The sequence below is a fragment of the Lepidochelys kempii genome, chromosome 11, assembly GCF_965140285.1.
Source record: "Lepidochelys kempii isolate rLepKem1 chromosome 11, rLepKem1.hap1, whole genome shotgun sequence".
In the NCBI taxonomy this organism is placed as follows: Eukaryota; Metazoa; Chordata; order Testudines; family Cheloniidae; genus Lepidochelys; species Lepidochelys kempii.
Window position 1 is genome coordinate 73,813,469 of NC_136390.1, and position 27,011 is coordinate 73,840,479.

At 41.2% G+C, this 27,011-nt stretch overlaps 1 protein-coding gene across 11 annotated transcripts in view; it reads left to right on the top strand.

Annotated features, from left to right (window-relative positions):
- HDAC4 (histone deacetylase 4) overlaps positions 1 to 27,011 on the top strand; it is a 468,350-nt gene that overhangs the window by 91,863 nt on the left and 349,476 nt on the right. Inside the window, exon 3 of one of the 11 annotated variants that reach the window (XM_073306834.2) lies at positions 22,069 to 22,163. The exons of the other annotated variants lie outside the window; for them this stretch is intronic. The gene's annotated coding sequence lies outside the window, so the exon portion shown is untranslated. The remainder of the gene's footprint in view (positions 1 to 22,068; positions 22,164 to 27,011) is intronic. 11 annotated transcript variants of the gene reach the window in all.

Sequence of the window (27,011 nt, forward strand, 5' to 3'; positions counted from 1 at the left end):
CTCTGCCTATAGTAGTCTTTAAAAATATATATATATAATAAGGTGTCACAGTGCTGCCTAATTCTGCTTTGTGCATATCTCATTGATGTCATGGCAAAAACAGCTGCTTCTGGCACCTTGTGTACATTAGCACTCAATCTCTTCTTTCCTTGCCCCCATTATTGCAACCACTGGAGCTGAATCTATGGTAACAAGAGTGGGGAACTTGGGAACCTGGGGAAAACCAGTCTGATCAATGCCAAAGGCAACAGGGGCAGAGGGAGAAAGCAACAAAACTGATTGATTGCAATTTAAAAAAAACAAAACAAAACAAAAACAATTAAATGATGGTCCGTGATTTAAAAATAAGTTGAGTAGATATTTTACTTAATTCATGTCTTCTGCTGGAATACTGCTGTTGGTTATTAAAAGATTCGGTCACCTTAAGTATCAGCCAAGGGAAGGTGATAGTTCAGCATGATTTTTAAGGTGTGTATGCAGGTGACAGTGCTTGCCCACTCTCAATTCAGACCTAGACTGGAGGCTTCTACTATTTAAAAATCAGTCCTGTGGAAAGTGACCTTCAGTATGGCAGTGAGCATTCTTGGTCTTGTTTTTACCGATCTCTGTAATTTTCCAGTATAAATGTCAGTGCCAGTCTATTGTGTACAGTGTAAGGTTTCCTCCATCCTTACCTTTTGCTTTCTGTTGGGCATGACACATCAGCTGAAAGTGCATGTTTCGAGACTCACTAGTGTACAATGTGGCTTAATTTTTCTCTCTATTGTGTACAAATAAATGGCTTGGTTTAATTTGGTATTCTTGTTTAAGGAACTACTGCAAACATTTGTTTTTCTGTTTGTGTATTTAAAAACAATAAAATAATAAAAAAGAAAACCAGCTGAGCTGAATACTTATACTCTAACCAGGTTTAAAAATAGATGAAGGCTGGAAAACCTGTACTTTGATTAATTTGCTGTGACGTTGGCATCCACATGTGACATTGTCTATGTGCAGATTTGTCACGCTGTTGACTAAGGCTGTATTTACACAATAGGAAGATATTTATGCCCATTGGGAAAGGGGTGAAGAACCTCTTACATGCTAATCCAGCTCCTTGCTTTTGTGTTCTTGGAGAATGTTTGTTTGAAATGCTTTTTGGTCCTGGTGCTCGCTAACATTCTGCTTAGTATTAGGCTGTATGGCAGAAATATTGGTTTTAAAGTAAGGACATCTTTTTTATATTAGGTTTTGACGTCATTATCATGAAGGTCATGGAACTGGAACGCTTCTGCGGTGAGGCATGGTGCTAGTACAGAGATATATTCTGGAGGCAGATGAGTTTCCTGTCACTGGAATCTTTTTTTAACAGAGAGAAGTTTAACATAACTTATTGTCTAATATCAAGATCACTGTACAGTTTCCAGCACCAGTAAAATAACAGGTAATCTTCCACTGAAAGCTTGACATGAAATGTAAATAAACTAGCAATTGTAGGTTAGCATAACTAATTACATTCCCTGTACTTTCCATATGTACTATATCTACTCATTAATCCTTTTGATTGTAATTCATAACATTTGTTTGTCCAGAATTAGAGCTAATTTTGATGGAGCTGTGACTTGCTCTGAATACTATAAAGTCCAGTCTACAGCAATTGATCTTGTAAATGTGCCATTTCTAGATGTTCAGCAGCTGAAACTTTTCAGATCATCTTTTTCAGGACAGAGCAACATTACTGATTTCCCCCACCCCACTTGGTCGTCTTGTGCTATATTACTAGCTGAAATAATATGCACATAACCACTGTATCCACAACCTGGTTCTTGTAGTATTCAATTTCCAATAGAATTCAGATTTGGGTGCTCTTATTTTTGGGTTGGTTGACTTGGAGAAAAGTAGCAGAATAAGGGGAAAGCATCAGAACAAGTGCTCTGGAATTTGTGCTGTTACAACAGACTCTGATGCCCTTGTAACTTTCATTGTCAGTTAAAGTATATTTAGAATCCTGCTTCTTAGCTGTACTGTGTAAAGCAACAGAAAAGCTTAATATAGTTGCTCAAATGTCAGGTTTTCATTGGAAAATCTGACCAGCTGTAATACTTTGGTTTTGGTAAAGATTGTGTTGGAAAAGTGGTGCAGTAATATACTAATCTTCTGTATGTAGAAGTTAAACTCAAACGAATAATGCATAGTATTTTCTATATACCAATCTAGCAGGTAGAGACAAAGTTAAATGCATATGTTATCATGATACAACTGTTCTGCATACTTTTTCCTATTTTTTCCCCTTACTTCCTTAATTCTTTCCCTCTTAGGAGGGTGGTTCTGTAGTTTTGTGATCTTTCAGTTTTTGAAATGAGCGTGGAGGGGGAGGGCAGAGAAGTGCAGAGTCATCTGGAAAGGAGGGAAACATAAACTCAAATATACACTTTGACAAAGGAATACCTATCAGGACTCTCATTGTTAACTCACTAAATTGTTCACATTTTAGGTAGCCACAAAACACTTCTAATGACACCATACATAGTTCTTTCCCCTTGATGTACCAAGACTTACTTGAACAGAGATTTATAAACATTAGTAGGGTACATTGTGTGAAACAGAAAATGAAGTCTCCATTGAGGAAAAAACATGTTTTAAGTGCTCTTAAAATGACCATGCAAAATCTTACGCAAATAATTGAATTTAAACTGCCACGCAACTTTTAAAGTGACTATATGGGAATTTTTCAAATAGTCTGATCTAAGCCCATCAAAACAGGAGAAAATTGACTATTCAAAATAGATCTTCATTTATTCTATTACTCTGTGTGCATGTACATACCCACTTGAGTAAGAGGTGGTTCAGTGAAAGGAAGTATTGAGGCTACACAATCCCACTGTGATGGCAGATGCCACTCTTAGGTTTTGACAAATATTCAGGACTCCGTCCTACCCACTAAAACCTTATTAGAAGTTGAGTTACAGTACTCTGCAAAATTTTACCAAACAATATTCAAAGCAGTGCGAATTATTTACTTGAGTAGCAAAATACCAAAGCAGGAACAAGTGAGTGTGTTCCCCCGATATGATCTGAAAGAGGCTGAAAATGTCACAATTACAAGAAAGCCATAAAAGGGGAGAATAGGGCAGCTGGTTTAAAAAGTCCACAATGCGACTTGAACATTTAATGTGACTGGTACAGGGAGCTTGCAACCCTGGAAAGACATAGCTCAAATCTGAAGAAAAGCAAACATAGTGTCAGCATGAGTTAAAATAGAACAGTAGAGCAGGGATTCTTGCAACAAATTTCTTGGTGGCCTCCAAGTGCAGCCACCAGCTCTTGGTGATGGCTGCTCTCACAAATCCATCTCTCTGTCCCTGCCTCCCCCAGCCCTTCATTGAGATTCTGCCCTGGGGAAGGTGGGTTGGGAACTCTCCGGTCGCCTGTGAAGTTCCAGGCTCCCTGTGCTCTTGGCAGGTGGGAGCGGGTGAGCTGCCCAGGGGAGTGTCGCAGTGACTGAATGCTGCGGCTGACTCCACTGACACGAGCTGCCTCCAGCGCCATGCACACCAGCCCCACGTTTCCAGAGGTGCTGCCCAGAGTCCCCCGAGGAGGCTGCGCGTGGTGCAAAGCGCTGATTCCTGCTGGCAGTGCTAGTGCAAACACTAAGGCAGCACATCTCACTGCTCTTGGTAACAACAATTCAGGACCAACAGTTGGGTGCTGCAGGGAGGGGCTTCCTCCCCACAAATCTTCGCCCATCCTTTGGAGGCTGTCATGGCCACACACAAAAATCTGCTGGCGGCCACATTTAAGAAACGCTGCACTAGACAGCTCAGTCCAAAGAGATGTAGATCTGCTGGAAGTGCACAAAACCCATATGGAGACTAAGCAATACAGCAGTGTCTCATCCTTTGGCAAAGAGCCATTGTGAGATGAATAACTTCTCTGACCATCGGTTCTTATTTTTGAAACCAGCTGATGTTTCTATCTGGACACATAGTACAAATCTGTTTATATACTTCTAAGTCTTATATTCTTGGATTTTAAATGAGTGCTAACATGACTCATATCTGGAGCTAACAATCAAAAACACTAACATTCAAGTGGTCGTGAATATCCCATTGCTTATATGCCCCTGGCAACTTCAATTAAAGTTGGAGTATGTCGACTTAGGAATTGCCGATGCTACTGGTATTGGAACACCTGATAGCTGTAAAAATACAGCTAAAACCAAAGAATTAAATTGCCAGAATGAAATCTGTTCTGCTTCAATGCAATAATAAACTAACTAACAAGCAGGAAAGTTAAACTGGGGGAGATTTTCAAAGACACAGATGGCTGTTAAGTGCCTAACTCCCTGAAAGTCTATTGTAGTTAAGTGGCTCACTGCCATTTGCTTTTGAAAATCTCCCCTTGTTGTTCTTGCAGTTTAGAACATGTGACAGCCAATGGAGGCATGTACCAAATTCTAATTTGTTCAAAAAATTTAGTGTAAGTGGCAGATGGCAGAATGAGTGACTTTCCATTTCCTGTCTTTTTATGCTTAACCAGCCTCTAGGTCTTACGAGCATATAAAATGTAAAATCTACACAAAGATGTATACTGTACAGAGACGCAGTGCCACATACAAGCTGAAAGAAACTCAGTTGCAGTATTTGAAGCAGATGAACAAATATTGAAAAGGAATGGTTTAAAATTGAGAACTTTTCCAGTTAATGGCCATTGTTTTGCCTTGAAATGGTGACAATCGTCAAAGGACGAGAAACTGATGTGGAAATCTGCTCAAGCAGTGAGAATTTAGCCCTGTGAAGAAGGGAGATGTGCTTCTGCATCCCTTCAGTCAGGAATAAAAAGTAGTGGGGAAAATGTTTTTCTTGGGGACTTCTTTTGTCACTGAAGTAAGCAGATAACTCTCTGGAATACCGAGTAGCTCTGAGTAAGAAAATATCCTTTTTACATAATCAGTTTGGAGTAGAACTGCACTTAGTTTGAGCTACAGGGGAACTTTTTTGATGGCTTCTGCCAAGCTAGCCACAAAGGAGAGCTCTAATTTATAGGAAGCTCTTGGTCTGGTGAGGGCTGTTGTCTTCCTGTGGATAACATCAGAAGGAAGCCCTTGGTGAATGGACAGTTAAAAGTAATCAAGTGTGTAGGTAAGAGAATCTCCCTGCGTGCATAATTTAAAGGTTATGAAATAGATTTTTTTTTTCGTGCTTGTTCCACAACTTTGCATCCTTTTTTGGAATATTTATAAGCTTACTTCTGAAACATACCGATTTTTGTTTTGCAGTTGTAATGAATGTCAGAACATTTCTTCTTGCTTGTCATGATCCATTTTTGTTTGCAGCCAATTTTGATTTGTCCTTGACTTTGAAACTGTAATAAACCTAAAAGCACTAGGAACTGTCTTAGTTAAAGATTGATACAAGTGAAATTGGCTTGTAGACTTTGACAGTTTATCATAATACTATTAAGGTGCCACTGTAGTCTGTTTCTACTGAAATGTGGGTTTAACTCTGAGCCTTTTAAACTCAGTAGGAAAGGATGCCGCTGATGTCTATTTGCTGTGGAAAAAGATGAAATCTTGCTATTTTATGAAGGTGTAATAGTAACATAATGTACTAAATATCTCATCATTTGAAGTGCTGACTTACTAGTGGATTTCAAAGAGATTCCACATAGTCTTCGCCATGGGGGCTTTTTCTTTGTCCTTTTGTGAAAGAGATACTAAACAGTGTCTTATCTGATAGTGTTCTATCAATGCACTTAAGGTTTATTGGTACTAGTTTGAGATTACATATAACATGCTTGTGAGTAACTCCCTCAAGCTTTATACCAGACTAAGTGTGCTGAACTGATTTGCAAAATACCATGTAGCAGCTCACCCACAAAGCCATGCATATATTTCCCATGGTGGGTGGGACACACACACACTCCCCATCCAGTCAATTGCCACCAGTAAAGATCGTAGTTCCTCTATGCAAACTTTAACACATGCAACCAGTCAAAAGGCTCTATTTTCACCTCTCTCATCCAGGTAGCTATGCCAGCTTCTCTAGTTCTCAACAGTCTTTCTCCTGATTTTTTGAGGAGAGGCAGATCAAACAAGCTTCCATTCTGAGATCGTTTTTGCCTCATATTTTTACCACTTTCTCAGTGTGTCTTACTCTAGTAATTTGGGCAGTATGCTTGGAAAAGAGGGACAGAGAAGGATAGGTTAGTGGTGCACCATTTTTGGTACCACTAGGCAGACCACCATAGCAGGATAACTTTGTTCTAATTACAAAGGCTTCTAGGCTCACTTAAATGACAGGTGGCTTCCAGTGATCGTTTGAAGAGGTCGAATGGCATGGCTTCAGAGCACGTGTGCATCTTTCACACAGGGATCTCATTGTTCTGTGAATAGTGAGCCTCACAACATTGCACATGTAGGGTATTGCGGATACAAAGTGGGTTTCAGCCTATGTTTGTTTTGTGCATTTGTGTATGGGCTCCATCTGGTATATATTGATCTGTGGCTTGTGCTTTGGTGGATCATTCATTTGACAGATATTAAGGAAGTGAATGGGGAACAGTTTGGTCTACAACTTCTAATGGGGTAGTAGATGGGATATTCTTGTGTCTCTCTTTTGGAAGAGAACAGATGTATTGATCTCTGATAAGCCCTGGAAGGGTAGGGGAGGTTTGGGTTTCTGGTGTAAGCTAATATGTAATGTCTTTCCTGAGAGGAGAGAGACTTCTTGTGCGCTCAATCTTTGTATTTATAAATGTATTACTCTGAGCATTCATAGAGTGCAGATGTCCAAAAAAAGATACCCAGGGCTTTGAAAAACTAAGTCATTGGTGAATGGGATGTTGTCACAGATAAGCTTAAGAACCAGGATAGTCTGCTTCTGAATAAATTAAGCTTTCATCACTTTAAAAAAAAATCAGTGTAGCTTCTATGGATGTGAAGAGAACTTCCCAAACATGAACATAATATATACTAATGCAGCGCCATCTTCTCTGCTCTGCAGACAGAGCTCTGGTGCCTCTGCAACTGCTCATAGCTTTGTCGAGATGCAGGAGAATGAGAATTAAATAAATGTTTGTTTTCTCATCCATTGGCAGAGATCTAGCTCCAGTTGTATATTCTCTGCTCCCTCAACTAATGAATGCAGAGAATCAGGGTGTTTTTATTGGAAGGGATCTTCTTGATTGAGTTCAGGGAATTGGGTGCTAGGAAGAGAGGGCGCAGCATCCACCAGCAATGCAGTGATTCCTCTAGGTCTGAGTACTACTCCTTATATAGATAACAGGTGTATTTTGGATATGACAGTCAACATGTCTGATAGGATTTTCATAATAACCAGGGATGACAAAATCAGCCCTATCCCAGAGAGAGATTCTCCTGTCCTACATGGAACTAAGATTCCTACCTGTATGTGCACTGCCAACCAAGGGGAGATAAACACCAAGACTTAATGTGATAGAAGTTGGATTAGCAGAGTGGATCCTATACCCAGAACTATTTTACTCCATTGTAAGACAACTTATTGGGCTGGTGATGGAACTCTTTGCATCTTGAAACAATAAATAAAGTGCCCTGTGCCCTCTCTGTGTCAGGACCCAGGATGGATGTTAAGTGGCGAATGACCTCTTCTGAAGCTGGGCAAGGTCCCCACAATATCTATCTTGTTGTCCTGGGAGCAGGTGGGAAGGATAGGAACAAGAGAGCAGCAGTGATGTTTGTTCTTTTCTCTCTGAAGAGGCTATGGCTCTCAGGTTTGATTAACCTAGTATTGGATCCTTGGATGTGTCTATCTCAGAGAAAGTCTGTTATTGCAAGGCGAGTCCTCCATCCAGGACCATACCAATTAAAAACCCATACTTGGGTGAAGTCATTATTTCTCTCATGTGCCTCAGACAACAATTTGCACTACCCAGCAGAACAAGTCCTAAGTTCATAGTTTTAATTACCATGTTAAACCAGTGAAACACAGCTTTGCGTTCCTCCAAGTACCCCTTTATTATGGGGGTATAAGTGTGCTAGCAAAAAGAACCAGTCTCTGTATTCTGATGTTCTCGGCATGTTCTTAAAAAAAGGAGTTTTATATCAATGCAAATGTTAAATACTTCCTTGGGGCAGCAACCTTATCCCAAGCCTGGAAGGTTATAGAGCATGATCTTCGGAACCTCATTCTGCTCTTTACAGCACTGCCCAGATTGAACCTCTGCAGGAGGCCTCATTATATTTCCGATCCATTATAGTACGTCTCCCAGTGGCTGCTGTCTCCATCAGACAACTTTTTTTATGTGACGTTATGGTTATCTTAGAGAAAGCACTGGTTATTTGTATTTTTAATTTAGACAGTTAGTCCTTACCGTTGTCATAACATTAATTCCCATAGTAAATTCAGTAAATACTTCTTCAAATAAGTATTATGGCCCAGTCCTTGGGATCATTGACAATCTCAGGACAGAGTAGACGTGTCTCCTGTATTGAGATCTTCTGGACAGCCATTATTTCACCAAATTCTGCGTGTTGGTCGTTCAGTTTTAGCCAGTGCCATTTCTTTTCTTTTGGGAGAAGATGGAAGAGATTTCGAGATATAATCTAGCTCCTTTTGAATGTCCATACTCAGTGATCCTACTTCCCAGTGTGGAGGCACACTGCTACGAAAATCCCATTGGAACCGATTGGTGGACCTTAATATTAAAAAAAAAAAAAAAAAAAAAAAAAAAGGGAAAATGTACCTGTGATTATCTGCAAACTTCCTTTCTTCAAGTAATAAAGTCCACAGATCTACCCAGGAGGGAAATTTGTAATCCAGAATAGAAATGAATATTGACATCGAAGGATTAAAGTTTTTGTTTTTAGGTGAAATTCAACATGTTCTCCACTGGGTGAAGTTATTGTGCTTTTCCCTCAAATTACATTTTAACACAGTCTGTAAATTAGGAAAGTAGATTTTAATTTTCCTGGTTGTGGAAATAATCTCAACTGGATGGAACTTCAGGAGGTGGGTCGTTCCCCTGCTGTCAGTGACAGGCAGGTCTGGTTCTGCCCCTGAGCTGCAAGCAGGTTGAAGTACCCATCGAAACAGATGGGTAACAGAGCTGTGGATCTTATTGCTTGATGAAAGGCAACTTTCAGGTAAGCAGGGATAGATTTTCCTATTCACACAGCAGGATGAAATCAAGATATATTATGCAAATCATGGTTTGAAAATTATGATTTTCACCAGCTCATAACTGCAAATCTGAAAGGTATTTTATGCCCCTGGACTCCAGCACTTATCCGTCTGCCAAACTTCAGAATCCTGCTGCAAACTGCAGAGAAGTTCCCTTCAAAGAAATTAATGCAAGAATTTTTATGATGCAAAGTGTTAAGCAACCTGTTGCTTCTCTCCTTATACAGTAGGGATATAGTTGAACTCTTGAGTCCTGATCCAGCAAAGCACTTAAAAACGTGGTTAACTTTAAAATACATGGAGTCCTATTGAGGGACAACTCACGTGCTTAAACTCATGTTTTAATTGCTTTGCTGGATTGAGGGTTTGATTCTGTTTTGTCTTTATATATAAACCCCTACAATAACAAATCTCTCTCCAGTGCATGCATATGTATATAGATCACATTTAGTGCTGACCACTATACAGTCAGTTGCATTTATCATGTATCTTTGACTACCTCCACATGCTGCTTTCTGCCCAGTAATCCATCTATTTATTATTCCAAATCTGTGTAGCAACAGCCACCTTTTAAAAAAATACAACAAAAACAATCCTGTCCCCCAGATCCTTACATCTTCTTATCCCAAATGTGAATTTTCCCCACAAAAAATACTCCTGAGATCCAGGACTTGATCTTACACTAGTGATTGGTTTAAGATTTGATAGTTTGCAATCCTGCAAAGCTATCAGTTGGCATCTTACAACATGGAAAAGAGGGAAATTTTTCAGATTGGGAAACATGGCACTTGCTTCCAGAGGTCAGTCTAGTGATCTCTTCCATGCTGAAATACAGAAAGAGACATTTTGGAAAGTAAATGAGATTTAAATGCATAACTTTAATAATCTAAATTAAGAGCAGAAGTAAAATGCTTCTGTAATATGATTTTTAATGTGACAACATAACTTTTTAAATGCAAATTGAACAGCAGGTTTACCCTAAATGTATTCAAAGAAGATTTATAACAGTAATTTTAAATCCCGACTCTAGTCCAGTCAATAAAGCCAGTCCTCCTCATTTCTACAAAAGAAATGCATGGAAACTGATTAGATACTATATTCTTCTTGTGTTGTGCACAATCATATGCAAAACCTTCGAACAGCTGTATTTGCTGAACATCTTTACAAAATTTACCTACAGTTTCAAGTTAAAGGCTTTGCAGCTGCTAGCATTTTTCCTGTTCAATAGCAGCTGTTGTATTGGCAAGCCCATTTTTATCATGGGAGATGCTAGCAGAGTGAGAATGAATCCGAAACAACTGTTTGTAATCCATGCTATATAGATCAATTACCATGAAAACAAGTCACTCCAAGGTGCATGTCTGCTGCAAACAGTTAACTATTTCACTCTATAAATAGCACTAACGTTATACAACATTGTCTTCCAAGAAGTGTAAGCTAAATGTCTTGTACCATGAGAGCATAAGAAGAAAAATATTAAACCATTCTGTGAAGTTGAACCACTTTCCCTAGTATTCTGGGAGTAAATGGCATGAAAGGGTAGCCACACAAATTTATCTACTTATGAGAACACTCTGAGTACCGTTCCCAGACCTGAAGAGCTCTATGTAGCTCAGAAGATTCTCTTTCACCAGCAGAAGTTTGTCCAATAAAAGAGATTACTTTCACCCACTTTGTCTCACTTATAAGAACAGTGTTTATCTTGCACAGTAATATACCACTAATAGCAATGTCTTGTATAAAAACATGATCGGTACCTGCTGCTCTTCAGCAGTTTAAGTAAGCTTCCATCCAAAACTCCTATGACAGTCCTTTCCAACATTTTATTGAAGAGCCCAGATACTTCAATCGATTGATTTTGTTTAAACATTCAGCATCAGGGACTTTTTGGTCCCATTGCTAACTCACTTAAAATAACACTTGAGGATTCATTCTAAACAATTAGAGAATTTCCAATCTGTTACTGTATTCCAGTTAATTTATTTGCTATTAGTTTATTAGAGAGAAAAATATTTAGTTACCTTATCAGCTATACAAGGTATAGTAGAGTTGTGACACTACAGACAGCTTTATGTGTACATGCTGTTATCAGTTTCTTTTTAATCACTTCATCCCATCTTTCTTCAAATAGTTTAGTTACAGATAGTTAGACAGGTAGTAAGTCGTTCCATTTCTTAAATCTCTTATTCTTGTGACAGGTTTCAGAGTAGGAGCCATGTTAGTCTGTATCCGCAAAAAGAAAAGGAGGACTTGTGGCACCTTAGAGACTAACAAATTTATTTGAGCATAAGCTTGCGTGAGCTACAGCTCACTTCATCGGATGCATGCAGTGGAAAATACACCCACTGTATGCATCCGATGAAGTGAGCTGTAGCTCACGCAAGCTTATGCTCAAATAAATTTGTTAGTCTCTAAGGTGCCACAAATACTCCTTTTATTCTCGTGAATCACACTTTCTTTAGAGAGACTTTTTTGGAACCAGAGTAATGAAATGTAATGTAATGAAATATACATATTGGAGACTGTCGCAAGGACTCTGAGGAGGTATATTTTTCCTGATTTATTGAAAATAAGCACATTTCCTTAACGCTATATGAGGAATTTCTTAACACTGCTCCACACCTGGAACCTCAATCCTTATTACAAAGTCCCAAAAAAGATCAGATAGATCCAGTCTGAATCTCACCTACTTGCTATATTGCAAGACATTTCTGATTGATTAAAGCTTTTCCACCATAACCAGAATGATGCTTATAACTGTCCATCCCTTTCTCAACACCCCCGCCCCCCTCCAAAAAAAACCCAAAAAACCCAAATGAAAAAACAACCCTTAGCCCAGGCAGATCTTCCTATCACCACACAGAAGAGGAGCTGAAGCCCTTATGAAGTTTATTAGGGACTTTGCTTTGCCAATCTTCTGAGAAAGATGCCCAGGTGTCATGTAATGGACACTAGTACAAAACCCTAGGACGAATATGTAGTTGCAATAGCTTTAGCCTCAGTTTTCTAACATCAGCCCAAAAAGCTTTTAATTTTTTAATTAAAAAAGCTTTTTAATTTCCCCATAAAATAGGAAGATGGTTCCCTATACCATGTAATTCATCCACCATTTTGTTTGTTGTTGTATATTGTGATGTGCAACAAATTGGACAGAAACCTTCACAATTTAATAAGGTCCCACCAAGTCTTATCATTGAGGGGTAAAAAGCCATCAGTGCTTGACTGCCACACTTATGTTTGTGTTTGATAGACCTGATTATGTGATAAAAATGTTTTATTGACTTTACTTTTAAATGTCTCCATTGAAACCACAAGAGTTATCCAGGTAATTCCAAATGAGTGCCAATAAAACCTTCTAGTCACAATGTTTGCTCTGTATATGCCATACTTTTCTGAAAAACAATTTAAAAAATACTTCAGAGTTGAAAAAAAATTCCTGTCAATTTTTCTTACATCTTGGCACCTGTAGTCAGATGCCTTGGTTACCACTGTGGAGGACTCAAAGGAGAGTCAATTAAAGATGTAAAACCTTCCTAGAAAAGCTTTTCTGGTTCACATTTAGTGGGACAATGCAGATTCTTTACATTGAAAAAAAAATAAATTAAAAACTTAAACATTTTAATAGATTTCTCTTAGGGTTTGTAAAACACTTTTTTTGTTTATAAATACCCTAATATTGGTACTGAACTACTTGACAATCTCAAAATAAGCTTAAAAATTGAAATACTCTGAAAACTTTCAGATATCACTATGCACAGTGAAGCTTTTATAGCGAATATCTTTTCACACACAATTCACAGTATGTCCATCTAGAATGCAGAAACTTTGCTGGGGAAACTAGGTAGAGTGGCTCAAATTTGCTGTATTTATGGAGAGAACTGTATTAAGTGTTCCTGAATCATGTTAAAGGCTTTCTCAGATTAAGAAAGGAAACCCAATCTCTGATATCCTGGAAAGAGCGAGACTCTGAAAATAATGACTGCATGAACATCGCCAGATTGTGGTTTATGAAAGAAAAATATACCACTAAGATGTTCTAAAGGCAAAGAAATGTGAGAAATGGGGAAAAACAAACAAACAACTGTTTGAATCCCAGTCCCAAGGTAAGTTTGAAGAATACTGGACTTTAGCTAACATGTTCTAGCATGCAAGAAACCAGAACTAATAGCTACAATGCTTATCCAGAATGGATTAGAATTGTCCATGCACCTATCTGCTAAAATTATTTTCCAACATTTGCTTATATACTTCTGTAGCATAATATACTGAACACCAGGACCTGTATTTACATATAGCTATGCCAGACCAAAAATATGCCTTCCCACCTGGATTATAGTAGGACAGTAGCAGTGCTGTGGTTAAGCATGAGACTAGGATACTGCTTATCCATTCTTGTCAAAGTCCTCACAGGCTTGCTGGGTTTTTCTTGAAAACTTGTGCTTCATGATGTCCAGAGTAGGATTAGTGGTCCAAATGTTGAGGCTGTTTGAACAAAATCTTTCTGAGAGTCTCTTCCTCCCTCAAATAAAATAAAATAAACATTTTATATCATGTGACATCAAAATCTTACCATTCTTATAACAGATTTTTGTGTATGCCTGGGGCTTATTGTGGCTCTGATTCTCTTCAAACTAATGTCACTGGTTTGGGATTGATTTCTGCTAGTGTCCAGCACCCATGGCCCTTTGGGAAGCAATATTTAAAAAGTTAGTCTGGGTAAATCCTGGGATCCGCAGTTTGGCGTCGGCAGAGATGATGAGCCAGAGAGAGTTGCTTGCACATGTGTAAACCAGAGTGTTTGCAGGTAGCCTGCCATCAGAGTAGGTGGGTGGCTCAAAGTGACATGTTGTGGCCATTGAACCCAAGGAAAACCCATTTACTGGAAGTTTGATTCCTTTTGTTTGCATATTTTAGAGTGTATGTTGTGCACCTTAGTTGCTCTCTAACTGCATTCTTCTGCAGGGCCTCTCCTTAGAAATGTGTCCTGATAGCAAAGTTTCTGGTTTTCAAAGTGCCTTAAAATCCACATGCATACTTGGATTTTTACTTTGTGAGTATTGTCAAGGGGAAAAAATAATTTATATAAATAGAAGGAAGATGAAATACTGTTAAGTAGCAGCATTAGGGTAAGGCCTCATGCTCCTCCCTCATCTTCTGAACAATGAGACTGGTTGTGATTGGGAAAAAAAGCAAGTATCTGACTCTCTTCATTGTCAGCATGTTCAGAAAGGTTGCATAGCACTAGGAATCCCACCTGTAATAGAGGGCCCTATTCTAAGGGCTGGTGTGATGCTGACATTTAATAATGTGTTGCCATGATCCTATTATGTTTATCATGAAAAATGTACATAGAGAACAAATGTCAGCTTCCTACAGTAATCCATCCAATCTACACAAACCAAGGGCTCACATCTATCCGTTTCATCCTTCAGTACTGTAGTTATTGGAAAAAGGGGTCTGAAGGAAATTTTAGACACTTGGAAAAATGCTAGTCACATGGTCTCTTAAAAATGGTTGTTAAATCTCAAATGATATCTCACCCAAAAACTGGTATTAAAAAATCAAGCAGTGAACAAACAGTTTTTTTAGATGATGATGTAACCCCAAGGGCAATTGCTGTAGCCCCTTTTCACCCCTGTGAAAGTGGGAATCCTGGTGCAGTCTTACCTGAGGTGGTGCTACTGCCAAAAAGACATTGCTACTCAAGGTAGAGTGACTGCTGCAGATGGAATCGTTCAGTCAAGGGGCTCCTCAGGCACAGACCCTTCCCTTTTCTCCCTATCCGTAAGGAGCTGATTTGAATCAAAGTGCTTTAAAATCCATATCCGCTGGGGGAATGTCTGGAAAATTGGTATTCCGCAACATGGGTTGGGACAGACTTTGGGAGATGGCAGCCGAGACCAACCCATTCGGATGAATGGGTTAGTTCACACCTCTGAGTGATTGTGCATTTTGGATGTATTCATCTCCAAGAGGTGTTCTCATTCATCTGACCCCATCCCATTGAGGTGCATGAGCCACTTCACAAGGCCTTCTAGAAAGGAACATAGACAGGGTGCCAGAATTCGGTCTCCTGCTTAGCTAACTACCATTTAATATGGGATAGGTGTATTGCCATACTATGGGCTTGTCTACACTGGCAAATGTTTGCAGTTTGAGCGCAAAGATCTGCTTTACTGCGCAGAAATGTACACATTGCCAAGCCACTTTGTGCACAGAAATTCCTCAGTTGCAGTGCTGCAAAAAAACCACGTCAATGAGTCATAAGGCTATTTGCACAGAGGCTCCAGCGCTCTATTGCCAGTGTAGACACTTGATTGCTTTCTGTGCTGTAATTGGCCTCTGGAGCTGTTCCGTAATGCCTCAAGTGACCACTCTGCTCATTGTTTTGAACTCAGCTGCCCTGGAGACATGGACCCCTTCCCTTTCAAAGCACCCTTTCTGACAGCCCTTGCATGCTGTGCTGACCTGCTCCGGGACACAAAGCAAACCATTAATGTGGAATGCTTGTGCTGTTGAACAGAGGGAGGGATGGGAGTGTGTGTGTGTGTGTGTGTGTGTTTGTGTGTGAGAGAGAGAGAGGGAGGGAGTGAGGTGGGGACTGATGTCGAGGTTTCCCCCTCCCCCTGCCTCAGGACTGGTTGCTTCCTGCCACTCTCTGAACTTACAAGACAGCATGCTGACGCACTGTCTCTCTTCCCACCCCTCCGTATACACACTCCTGTCACACGATCTCCCTCCCCTGCACTTCAGTTGAAAAGCAGCTGGCAATGTAGTCGGATGCCCATGGAACAATGGGATTGGGAAACCTGCATCAGGTGACACTGTGCCTGCCCCATGAGGCATTGCAAACCCTTCCCAAAGCAGCCTGCGGCCAGTTGCACAGTGGGATAGCTACCACAATGCACTGCTCTCTTTGCCGTTGCAAGAGCTGCTAATGTGGATGCGCAAGCAGCAGAGTGTGGACATGCAACAACGATTTAATTCCAGCGTTTTAATAAAAGTGATATAACTTGTGGTGCAGAAACTTGCCAGTGTAGACATACCTTATGTAAACCTTTTAAAGCTGTCTCTTCTGTTAAAGGAGAACTTTAATATCGTATCTTACTTTGAGGTAACTCTGCCTGTATTATTATATTTTCTTGATTTCTAATTCTCCCGGGGAAGTGTTAGAGATACTTGCAAAAAGGCTATAATTTGTATGCTGTGCTTTTAAACTCCTTCCAGTAATATTATCCAAAATACTTAAAATGAAAATAAGCCTACTTTATTTTCTGCGTAACAGCCGTGTTAGTCTGTATTCGCAAAAAGAAAAGGAGGACTTGTGGCACCTTAGAGACTAACCAATTTATTAGAGCATAAGCTTTCGTGAGCTACAGCTCACTTCTTCAATGCATCTGAAGAAGTGAGCTGTAGCTCACGAAAGCTTATGCTCTAATAAATTGGTTAGTCTCTAAGGTGCCACAAGTCCTCCTTTTCTTTTATTTTCTGCAGTTCACTCAGCCCGGTCAATGACATTCATTTTGATTCTGTGTTTCTTATTCACAGACCTAGTGTTTAAGTTGCAAATGCTGGTGAACACTGAAAGAGAGTCGAACATTTCTATTACTTTTTAACTGTATCAGTGGTGCATTGTTTGTTTCTTTTAAGGCCGCAATTTGAGAGCTAAAGAAATTTACTATATTGACACAATTTTTGATACTTATTTTCTCTTGGAAATCATCTCGTCCATGAACTTCAAATACTAGCATTCTATTTCCCGCCCCCTTTTAATTTAAGAACATGTTTAGGCTTCCAGCTGTTGAAACGTGCAGACAGTTGCCTGTGGTGTCCTATCTGAAAATCCCTTCCTGTCGTCTCATGGCCAATAAAGAAGAAGTGATCTGTTGTTTGGAGAGCACAGCTGAAGTTTCATCTTGCCAGATTTTTGGGCAGCAGTGTAACTGTTAAGAATGCATGCTCTCCCCCCCCCCCCCCAACCCCCGCCATACTAGATGGAACACTTCTCTACTTGCGCAAGCAAACCAGTAACTCAAAGCTACTCACACAATATAGCTAAAGATTCAAACTTAAAAACAAAATATGGAGCTTCTTAAATCTAGGGCATCCCACAGAACTCTTCCATTTCTGGTTATTGGAAAAAACTTTTGTTTCTATCTTTCACCAACAGAAGTTGATCCAATAAAAGATATTGCCTCGCCCACCTTGTGTGTAAATGTTCTGGGGCCAACATGGCTGCAACACTGCAAGCAACTTTAGTTTCTGGGACTGTTTTATAAAGGACCTTGTTCTAATATTCCAGTTCCCTTGTAGGCCCTAGCCTTGCTTTCGTTTGTAGTTGCTCTCCTGATGTATGGACTGTAGAAAGAAGGCCTTTATGGACTTTGTGGATACTTTAATGGCTTAAAAAGGTTAAACTGTTTTTTGTACAGCCTGGTATTGTTTAGGTTGTTTGACTATTTCTTGCCATTTCTCAACATGAACATGTAGTCAGTCTGATTATTGGCTTCTTGGTCTCCTTTCCAGTTCATAGAATCACAGAATCATAGAATATCAGGATTGGAAGGGACCTCAGGAGGTCATCTAGTCCAACCCCCTGCTCAAAGCAGGACCAATCCCCAACTAAAGCATCCCAGCCAGGGCTTTGTCAAGCCTGACCTTAAAAATATCTAAGGAAGGAGATTCCACCACCTCCCAAGGTAACACATGCCAGTGTTTCACCACCCTCCTCGTGAAAAAGTTTTTCCTAATATCCAACCTAAACCTCCCCCACTGCAACTTGAGACCATTACTCCTTGTTCTGTCATCAGCTACCACTGAGAACAGTCTAGATCCATCCTCTTTGGAACCCCTTTCAGGTAGTTGAAAGCAGCTATCAAATCCCCCCTCATTCTTCTCTTCTGAAGACTAAACAATCCCAGTTCCCTCAGCCTCTCCTCATAACTCATGTGTTCCAGACCCCTAATCATTTTTGTTGCCCTCTGCTGGACACTCTCCAATTTTTCCACATCCTTCTTGTAGTGTGGGGCCCAAAACTGGACACAGTACTCCAGATGAGGCCTCACCAATGTCAAATAGAGGGGAACGATCACATCCCTCGATCTGCTGGCAATGCCCCTACTTATACATCCCAAAATGCCATTTGCCTTCTTGGCAACAAGGGCACACTGTTGACTCATATCCAGCTTCTTGTCCACTGTAACCCCTCGGTCCTTTTCTGCAGACCTGTTGCCTAGCCATTCGGTCCCTAGTCTGTAGCGGTGCATGGGATTCTTCCGTCCTAAGTGCAGGACTCTGCACTTGTCCTTGTCCTTGTTGAACCTCATCAGATTTCTTTTGGCCCAATCCTCCAATTTGTCTAGGTCCCTCTGTATCCTATCCCTGCCCTCCAGCGTATCTACCACTCCTCCCAGTTTAGTGTCATCTGCAAACTTGCTGAGGGTGCAATCCACACCATCCTCCAGATCATTAATGAAGATATTGAACAAAACCGGCCCGAGGACCGACCTTTGGGCCACTCCACTTGATACCGGCTGCCAACTAGACATGGAGTCATTGATCACTACTCGTTGAGCCTGACAATCTAGCCAACTTTCTATGTACCTTATAGTCCATTCATCCAGCCCATACTTCTTCACAGTTCACAGGCCTCATCAGTTAATTTATACAATTGTGTCCTGTATCTGAATGATGTTTTAAGGTGACTAACCAAGAAAGGGAGGAGATGTGACTGCTCCAATTATGTAATTTAAGATTTGTTTTAATTGCTTTTTTTAATGCCCCTCTAACACATCTGTCTCTTCATTGTCTAGGGGCTGGTGTGCACTCGGCAATTACATCAGCATAGCTTTGTCTCTTGGGAGTGTAAAAAATGCATGCCCCTAGAGGTATAGCTATGCTGTTCTGCCTCCCAGTGTAGACAGAAGAATTCGTCTGTCAACCTAGCTACTGTCTCTTGAGAAGGTGGATTATCTGTGCCAATGGGGAAATCCCTCCTGTTAGCATAGGGCAGTGGTAATCAATTATTTTTTGTCAGGGTCCAAATTTCTTGGTCAAGGTCCAGACTCCCGAGAAAATAATACAAAAATAACACTCATGATGATGATAATAAGTAAAAGATTTTATGGTCCATTCAAAAGCGTCTGGCAGTCCAGATTTAGCCCGCAATCCGCCTGTTGTCTACCTCTGGCGTAGGTAATGTCTACACTGAAGTGCTACGGTGGTGCAGATAAGGCCATGTCTATACTCCTGCTTCTGTCGGCAAAACTTATGTCCCCAAGGGGTGTGAAAAAAACACATTCCGGAGCAATGCAGGTTTCGCCGGCGTAAGTGGTAGTATGCCCAGTGCTATGTTGACTGGAGAGCTTTCTCCTGTCACCATGGAGCAGTTACATGAGTGATCTTGGAGCAGTGCAACTGCAGTGGTACATCTGTGCTGCTGGAAGCTCGCTGGTGTAGACATGGCCTTAGTGTAGCCATACCCTAATAGTTGAGTAATATAGTCTCATCCTACTGCCCTAAGGGTTTGTCTGAAACCTCTCCACTGGTTGAGGTTTGTCACTTCCTTATACTGGCACAGGTATCTTGAAACTATTAATATCTTTATGCAGTTTTGATGACATACGAGGAAGGTTTGAACTGCTTATTTTAAGATGTATTGCTTTAATAACAAATCTGTCAATGCCACACTGAATGAGCTGTTAACCAGAAGAATTTACTCCATTGGTTTAAAAAGTAATTTAGAGGTGTCCTAGATCAGTGGTTTTCAAACTTTTGTACTCGTGACCCCTTTCACATATCAAGCCTTTGAGTGTGACCCCCTGCTTATAAATTAAAAACACTTTTTATATATTTAACACCATTATAAATGCTGGAGGCAAAGTGGGGTTTAGGATGGAGGCTGACAGCTTGCGACCCCCCATGTAATAACCTTGCGACCCCCTGAGGGGTCCCAACCCCCAATCTGAGAATCCATGTCCTAGACGAAGATGCTGTAAAACGTATCTTAGTAAGTTTGTGATTGCTAAACCAGCTAAAGGGATTTAAAACATCGTAGCTATGTATTGTCTTGATAAGCTTTTCATTGTCGGTTCCTAATTTGAAATTATTTATTAGCTGAACAACATTGATATGCTGCCTCTTTATAGTGCAAGTTTTCATTATACCCTTGTCAGCAATTTGTAATGTAAAAAAGTGACAGTATGAAAGGCATTGTAGCTTGGTTAATATGTGAGACTTTTCATAATGACTCTATTCTTTGAAGAGAGATTGCACTCCTGTGTAGGGTATAATTTAAACAATTATGTCATTATCAGGATGTAACATATCTTATGACCTGTCATGGCCTTGTTTTCTCAACATGACCTAGAGATGGTTTTTGCTTTTGGAACTGCAGACCAGCAGTGTCTGAGGATTTTTTTGTTATTTTTTAATGACTTCTGATACCTAAATTCACAAAAAATTTTGGAGAGACCCTTTCCTAAACAGTTGGGAGGGCCAATCTGGGTAAATTGGAACCCCATTAATAATTATATTGTGGCTGAGCATTGTTGGAATCTGCCTCTGTCTATATAATGAAAACCATGTGCTCAGAGAGATTGGATGTTGAAATGGTTTTGCAGTTCCCTTCTTCCTTTAGTAGAGTTGGATTAGTGCAATATTGCATCTACCTCCTGGTATGAAATATCCAACAATGAAACAAATGGGGTACGATGTATTAGCCTTCACTGTATTGTCCTAGCTTAGAACCTGTGTTTCTAAAATAGAATTCAAAGGGATGCTGTCACCTCTAAGGTCACATTTGTCTGAACTGTTTTACCTACTGTTGCCAATTATGTCTTAGAATGGATTGTTAAAATGGAGAGAGATCACTGAAAATATTGTTTTCTGTCTAAATTGTGTTTATTTGGCAGCACTTTATGTATAGTCTGTTCCACTTCTAGTCTCTTTCCTAGCATAATGGCTTCATTCTCGTGCGCTGCTTTGGATGGAGTTCATATATATGCTCTTCCTTGTGCATAGCGAGAGAGTAATTAACAGTAATATGGCACATTGTTGCTCGTTTTGAGATTGGGTCCTGGGAGGATGCCAACTGTAAAAGCTGGGAGGGGAGCTGGGATGTGGTCAGGAGGTTGTTCTCTCCCATGCTTTCTAGATGCTTAAAGGGGAGAAATTTGGGGAGTGGGGCTCCTCATAACTCCTTTCATGGAGCCTAGGAAGGAAACAGTTGGGGACTTTCCACCTCCCTTCCCCCACCATCTCACTTATACATAGAGGGAGGGGAGGAGCAGCAAGATCAAACTGGCTCTCTTCTCTTCCTAGTCTCCCAACACCGTAGGAGTAAGGATTCTATAGGAGGCAAGTGATGTGCAAGAGGACCAATCGGTTTCATCTTCCTTGCTGTGCCCTATGTAGAGCCATGATAGAGGAGCACTAAAGAGGGACAGGAAGAATATCTCCTCCTTGGAGCTGGTTAGGCGTGTAGGAGATCCACTCATCTAGGCATCTGTAGAGCCAGACAGGAGTAGCTGCACCTTGGAGTTGGGTCTAATGGTTACTTCCAGTTTCTTTTCTGAGCCTCGTCCACGGCCTGGGGCTCATTGTTCCTGGGTACGCTAGTTGACATGTCCAAGATGCTCTTGGTCCCCTGAAGTTTGTGGGAGAGTGTTTAGAAGTGAAGGGAAAAGGAAGGGTGATGGTGGTTGGTTGTTTTTTAAAGGAGTCAGTGTTGGAGGGAATGAGTTTAAATGGGTTGGGGGTCAGAATTGGTAGCCATCAGGTATACTGTCAGATTTTGATAAAATTTGTAGAAATGAAATGGGCAGTGACACTTAACACCATTGGACACACTAATCTGGCCTGCCAAGTGGTAGAAAAATACTTATACCAAAATTTTATTCTACATGTTTCTGTTGTAACAATCCTTCAGGTGGTGTGGTTCAATCTGACATGTTGGTAGGAAAATCAGAACTCCCTTCTTACAGAGAATGAAAGGAGCCTCATCCTAAAGAGATCGTTTTATAGGTGAGTGTTCAAATCTAATACCTATCCTGGTACATACTGAGTAGTGGAATGAATCGGCAAGTTTGGCCTCATGATGTTTTATACAAGTGTTATGGTCCAACAACTGTGAATCATTTGCTCAGCTCTTGATTTGCATCAGACCACATGTAAGAGAGGCTTTGCTCATAGTCTGGAATGCAGGACCCAGGGAAATATGCTAATGAAAGTTTCAAACAGATTCTCTTGGAACTGGCTTCAGTGCTCTGACGATGGATACTCTAGAGAAATGCACGAGGTTAAATTAGAAACATTTTTAGTTTCTTCTTGTGTATTGGCTGAAATTATAATTACAGTTATGTTACTGAACACTGGACTTTCCCTTTGCAGAAGAATTAATAATTTCCTTTTAGTGTAATCCTCTTGGTAAACAGAATATTTACTAAGGTGGCCTTTTCCGTTAGGGGCAAATAAGTAAGCCTTTTTATCTGCTACAGAAATCTAGGTGCTAGTTAAATATAGGAAACATTTTTCATGTAATCAGAATTGGTTTTGTCAAATTAACTTCCCTGTCATGGTCTTAATTTGGGAGTCCCTACATCCAGTGTTATCTGGACCTAGAATGATTTATCTTCATAAATGATCTGGAGGATGGTGTGGATTGCACTCTCAGCAAATTTCCGGCTGATACTAAACTGGGAGGATTGGTAGATACGCTGGAGGGCAGGAATAGGATACAGAGAGACCTAGACAAATTGGAGGATTGGGCCAAAAGAAATCTGATGAGGTTCAATAAGGATAAGTGCAGGGTCCTGCACTTAGGACGGAAGAACCCAATGCACAGCTACAGACTAGGGACCGAATGGCTAGGCAGCAGTTCTGCGGAAAAGGACCTAGGGGTGACAGTGGACGAGAAGCTGGATATGAGTCAGCAGTGTGTCCTTGTTGCCAAGAAGGCCAATGGCATTTTGGGATGTATAAGTAGGGGCATTGCCAGCAGATCGAGGGACGTGATCGTTCCCCTCTATTCGACATTGGTGAGGCCTCATCTGGAGTACTGTGTCCAGTTTTGGGCCCCACACTACAAGAAGGATGTGGATAAATTGGAGAGAGTCCAGCGAAGGGCAACAAAAATGATTAGGGGACTGGAACACATGACTTATGAGGAGAGGCTGAGGGAACTGGGATTGTTTAGTCTGCAGAAGAGAAGAATGAGGGGGGATTTGATAGCTGCTTTCAGCTACCTGAGAGGTGGTTCCAGAGAGGATGGTTCTAGACTATTCTCAGTGGTAGAAGGGGACAGGACAAGGAGTAATGGTCTCAAGTTGCAGTGGGGGAGGTTTAGGTTGGATATTAGGAAAAACTTTTTCACTAGGAGGGTGGTGAAACACTGGAATGCGTTACCTAGGGAGGTGGTAGAATCTCCTTCCTTAGAAGTTTTTAAGGTCAGTCTTGACAAAGCCCTGGCTGGGATGATTTAATTGGGGATTGGTCCTGCTATGAGCAGGGGGTTGGACTAGATGACCTCCTGAGGTCCCTTCCGATCCTGATATTCTATGATTCTATGATTTAAAGTGGCTTTAGCTCTAAGAGGGAGCTTCATGGCATTGCACATACACAGCTTTGTTCGGACACTTTCTTCATAAAAGGTGTTGCCTGCCCTTCTCCTGGCGCTCTTGCTGTTTGTCTGTCCGTTATCTTGGAATTGCTGGTAACTGGCGAGATGTCATTATTTTCTTCTTTGAAGAAAATTCAAAAACTAGACATTGGACCTTTTCTAGGAAATAAAGGGCAAAATCCTACATTTTCCGTTTGAGAGTACAGATTTAGTTAGCAGTAGGACAGGTAGCATGCTCTGCAGTATAACAGTTGTCAGCACAATACATAAGATCCAGTGACTTTCCTCTTCCCCTTGCTCCCTAGTATGCCACTCCCCACTTGTGTTGACAGAGCCTTTCTGCCCTCTCTTGTCCCCCAACTCTTCTTCCCGCCTCTGTCTCCTAACTTACCTGGCCCCTCCTCTCACTTTTAACAGGTTCCATTGCCTAATTTCTTTTCTCTTTTCATCTTCATACTCTTCAAATGCATTGTCTACAACTGCTGGCTTAAGTTAGTTTCTTCCAGATTTGATCTTATCCCTCTTCAATCTGGTTTTTGCTCTCTGCACTACATTGAAACTTATTTCACCAAAGTCTTTTTATGACTTTTTGATTGGGTGTACCTGGCCCTTTGAGCCCTGGCTGGAGGCCTGGTAGTCCTTCCACACGTTGTCCCAGAAAAAGGAGCAGTGAATATGGGTCCTCCAGACCTGCCTAGAAAGGCTGCAGGGAAGCAGCCAATCAGAATGCAGCAGGCTCACCTAAAAGGAGCTGAGAAGTTCAGTTGCTGGCTAGGACCAGAAGGGTGAGGAACACTGGAAGGCTGTGAAACTCTCCAGGCAAGGAGGCCTGGTCTGGGAGAGACCCTGCTCAAGCAGGGAACAGAGAACTTCAGCCCTGAGGTACAGGTGAAGAGGAATGGGCTTACATGGGAAATAGCCCAGGAAATAGCAACAGAGTTAAAGGAAGCAGCATGTGACTGCTATTTACAGGATCCCTGGGTTGGGACCCGGATTAGTGGGTGGGCGAGGGTCTTCCCCTGGGCATTTGGGAAAGTGGCCTAAGCCCCAAGAAGGAGATAAGTTAGTACCAAAAGCCCAAGACAGGGACTAGAATTTATATGGGCCTAGAGACGGGACTGAAGACCTTGGAGATCACCAACCATTTACTGCTGCTGTAGCTGAAGTACTTCCAGAAGTATGTCCTGCTGTTTTTCTTTTTTCCTTTTCCTTCCCCTTTTCCCCTTTTTGGGGGGCAGGGGGGTTGGAGGAGAGCTGTGCCTCCTGTTGCCCTTCTGCTAGTACTTGCTGAGTTTCAGCTGAGCTGTGCTGCTGCTAGACTAGAGCTCTTTCCAGCAGCTCCATTGTCCCCTTGTTTTCAGGGGTTGGCCTGAAAATCATAGGATTGTAGGACAGGAAGGGACCTCGAGAGGTCATCTATTCCAGTCCCCTGCACTCATGACAGGACTGAGTATTACCTAGACTAGTGGTTCTCAACCTGCAGACCATTTGCGGCCCAATCGGCACACAGCTGCAGCCCATATGATATCCTCAGGGCCATACAGGTGGTATATTTATTGTGTGGATGTGACCCACATGACACAGAGAGAGCTGCATATGCAGCCCACAGTGGTAAATAGGTTAAGAACTGCTGACCTAGACCCATCCCTGGGAAGGTGTTTGTCTAACCTGCTTTAAAAATCTCCAATGATGGAGATTCCACAACCTCCCTTGATAATTTATTCCAGTGCTTAACCACCCTGACAGTGAAGAAGTTTCTTCTAATGTCCAACCTAAATTGTCCTTTTCTGCAATTTTAAACACAGTGCTTCTTGCCCTATCCTCAGAGGTTAAGGAGAACAAATTTTCTTCCTCTTTTTAACAACTTTTTATGTACTTGAAAACAGTTATGTCCCTCCTCAGTCTTCTCTTCTCCAAACTAAACAAACCCATTTTTTTCAATCTTCGCTCATAGGTCATGGTTTTCTAGACCTTTAGTCATTTTTGTTGCTCTTCTCTGGACTCTCCAGTTTGTTCACATCCTTCCTGAAATGTGGTGCCCTGAACTGGACACAATTCTCCATTTGAGGCCTAATCAGCACGGAGTAGAGCGGAAGAATTACTTGTTGTATCTTGCTTACAACACTTCTGCTAATACATCCCAGAATGGTTTGCTTTTTTTGTAACACTGACTATAGTTACACTACTGATTCATATTTAGCTTGTGATCCAGTATGATCCACAGATCCCTTTCCAGAGTACTTCTTCCTAGGCAGTCCTTTCCCATTTTGTATGTATGCAACTCATTGTGCCTTCGTAAGTGGAATACTTTGCATTTTTCCTTATTGAATTTCATTCTATTTACTTCAGACCATTTCTACTGTTTGTCCAGATCATTTTAAATTTTGATCCTACCCTCTAAAGCACTTTCAACCCCTCCCAGTTTGACGATATTGAACAGAACTGGACCCAGAACTGATCCCTGCAGGACCCCACTTGATATGCCCTTCCAGCTTGACTGTGAACCACTGATAACTACTCTTTTGAAATGGTTTTCTAACCAGTTATGCATCCACCTAGTAGCTCCCTCTAGGTTGTATTTCCCTACTTTGTTTATAATACCCCACTTCTGGTATCAAAGTTCTGACAAGAACACTCACCTCTCATGTGTGCCTCCTGGTGGTTGAGTGTGAACCTGTGAACTCTCTCTCTCTCTCTCTCTCTCTCTCTCTCGGCCCACTTGTCAGTTGTTAACCTTGTTAGGTGGGTCTTCAGAGGCCTAGCCCACTGGCTAAGTCACACAGTATAAACACTTAAAGGAATCCCTTCTGAGGTAAAGTCCAACAAATGGTTGGCCCTCTCCCATCCCTTCGCTGCCTCTTTTTCTCGGGTGGGGTGTGGCAGGACCACAAGACCTCCAGCAGTGGGCCTCAAAGGGCCTGGTACACCAAATCTAAGGCCTCTATTCCATCCATCTCCTTCTCATCCCCTCGTTCTTCTCTTCTGCAGATATGATAGGAAGGTAGGATTCTGTTGTCTGAGTCCTTGGGAATAGTTTTGTACAAGGATGATGGGTTGGAACTTCCCTTCTCCCTGCAACATGTGAAAAACTTAGACAGGAACTTGTTTTGTTTTTTGAGTGTTGCATCTGAGGGAAACTAGTCCTTAGTAGCGAGTGGTGTTGGGTGTTCAAGACTGTTCAGTGCACTTTGGAAGGCACCTGGCAAGTCCGACTGCAATTGAGGAGGCCGGGGGAGCCAGGGAGGGAAGGGAGT